Genomic DNA, 2,722 nt, shown 5'->3' with positions numbered 1-2,722 from the left:
TATATTCAGATCTACCTTCTGCCCACTCTCATATAAGGAAATTAGATTATTCTTATTGTGTGAGTTGGCCGTTGGGAGGCATAACAATCCACATCACTTTCCACTTGTCTGTCAGTCAGTCAGTCAGTGTGTTTTGCTGACTATCTTCTGCATTTCAATGAAGTGTTGAGTCTTGTGTACCTACTTTGTGGTATTCTGACTTGCCTCTTTTAGTAAGGTTACAAGACGTCCCCGTTTCCTGGGGACAGTCCCCGGATTTACAAATCAGTCCCCTGACAAAATCCATTGAAGTTGAAATGTCCCCGGATACATTGAAAAAAAAATGGTAACCTTACCTTTTGGCTGCATTTCCTCTGCTACGTGCCTGAAATATTTGCAAGTGCTCTATTCCAATGGTTCACAAAATGTTTTGCCCACAGACCACTTGAAAATCACTGAGAATCTTCTCAGACCTCTTAAGATTTTTCTGCATGTTTTATCAGTTGTAACACACTGTGGTGCAAGGTGTATGGTTATTAATTGAATCAAGATTAAACTTCTTCATTCTAGCCTCCACTTAAAATAAGTGAAGTGGATTAGCAGTGAAGTTAAGTGCCTCCTCTTCCTGTGACTTCCACTCTGTCCTGCTCACCTTCTGGTTGTACCACTGGGTTCCAAGAATGATGAAGCAGCCACTGCACCCGCCATTCACAGCTGTTGCTCCCACTGATCTTCACAGAGACATGCCATGGACCACTTGGATGAAAGTCACAAACCACTGGTGGTCCACAGACTACAGTTTGGTAACCCCAGCTATCTAAATTCTGTCTTTTGTTGAAATGCTGCATATTAACAGTTTTTTGTTTTCTGCCACTTTTTAAAAAGGATTTGAATAAATATATTATTCCATACAAAATGTGACAGATGCAGAGCAATACAACTGTGTGCATTGAATTTCATTGGATAACTTTTGAACTACATCTTTGCATTGTTACCTACAACTATAATTATCACAAAGTAGCAGCCTCTTTTTCATAGTCAATAAAGATTTTGTCGAAGGAGGTACACACAACTTTCTTGGCCCACAACCCACGGTACTTTTCCCGAGCATGTTTTATCACTCCTCTTTCCCTTCTCCCTCATAACTATGTGTCCACCTTCATTCAGACATAAAATAACAACAGATAAGCAATCACTGAATAAATTTCATTGTGGCTTCAGCATTTTAGCTGTTAGCAATAGACCAATTGGTCATCATCTATTGAGAAACTCAACTTCTTGTCATCCCTTTTTATGTAAGCATTTGATTGGCGACTTGTGTTTTTTCTATCTTGCAAGTCACTTCAAGAGGTTTTATTGAGAAGTTGGATCATAAATTAATAAATAAAATCAAGGACATAACTGTTCAACTGCATGTAGGCAATCCTTCCATAAATGTGGACCAATTTCACAGTTGATGGTAGCCTTGTCTCCACCCTTCTCACTCCATCCGTCTCTCACTCTGCCCTGAACCTGGACAACATCCTCCAGTAGCTGCAGAATGAGAAAGGACAGGTCAGGTTAAGCAGAAAATCGATGAGCTTGGGCAAGAATATTGACCATTAACTAAAAAAATCAGTCAAGATGGCCTGAGCATCCCTCAAAGCAATTTGCCATCACTTGCTATCATATTTTGCAGCCATTCACTTGATTCAAATGTCTTTAGGATCACTGCTAATAATTAAAGATGTCTGCATACAATGGCAGATTTTGCTGTCATTCACATGTTCCCCATCCCCATGACCCAAGAATACTAATTATTGACTGATGCCTGCAAGTTTTGTGGCCCAGAAAATTGCCTTCCATGGAATAGGTGTGCCAGTTACTGATGTACAACTTTGTACCCCATCACATTTTGCTAAAGCCGTTTATACCCTTAGTCCATAAGACACAGAAGAGGTGATAAGTAGTAAAATGCAATGGGATGCACAGGCATTTATTAGAAATTACTTCCCATTTATAGGTCATTGGAATAAAATGTGACTTTTATACTTCTACCATTAAAAAAAAAAAGACTTTACTGGGAAGAAAGTTTCCTTGATTTTGATGGAACTATATCCAGGTAAATAGTCTTATGATCAAGTTTTTGAATCTTTCTTCCAAACGGCCAATCACACTAGTCCAAATTATTCTTTGAGCTATTTTAGGCACATCCAAGGGCTCGGGTATGCCAGCTGGACTTTACTCATTTTCACAGGCTGCTTTTGAAACTCCATTAAGTTTCAAAAGAGGTTTGTCATGCGACACTGGGAGCTGCTGATTGAGAACCACAAACTCAATACTCCATTGGCCAGACTGAACTAGTTGTGAGGCTCTTTGACTACAGATCTGTTAACTGCATAGCTAGTTACAACTTTGAAAGAAACCTCGGCTCTGGGATTTTCAGTTTCCTCATTAACAATATAAAATCAGAACTTTTGTGATAGACCCAGTAGCTTGTCTCTGCTGGAGGAGGAATAAGAAGAAGAAGAGTTTGGATTTGATATCCCGCTTTATCACTACCCTAAGGAGTCTCAAAGCAGCTAACAATCTCATTTCCCTTCATCCCCCACAACAAATACTCTGTGAGGTGAGTGGGGCTGAGAGACTTCAGAGAAGTGTGACTAGTCCAAGGTCAACCAGCAGCTGCATGTGGAGGAGCAGGGAAGCAAACCCGGTTCACCAGATTACGAGTCCACCACTCTTAACCACCACACCATGCTGG

Source organism: Podarcis melisellensis (assembly GCF_964234715.1).
Source record: "Podarcis melisellensis genome assembly, chromosome: 3".
In the NCBI taxonomy this organism is placed as follows: domain Eukaryota; kingdom Metazoa; phylum Chordata; class Lepidosauria; order Squamata; family Lacertidae; genus Podarcis; species Podarcis melisellensis.
Note: the sequence above shows the minus strand (reverse complement) of the source record.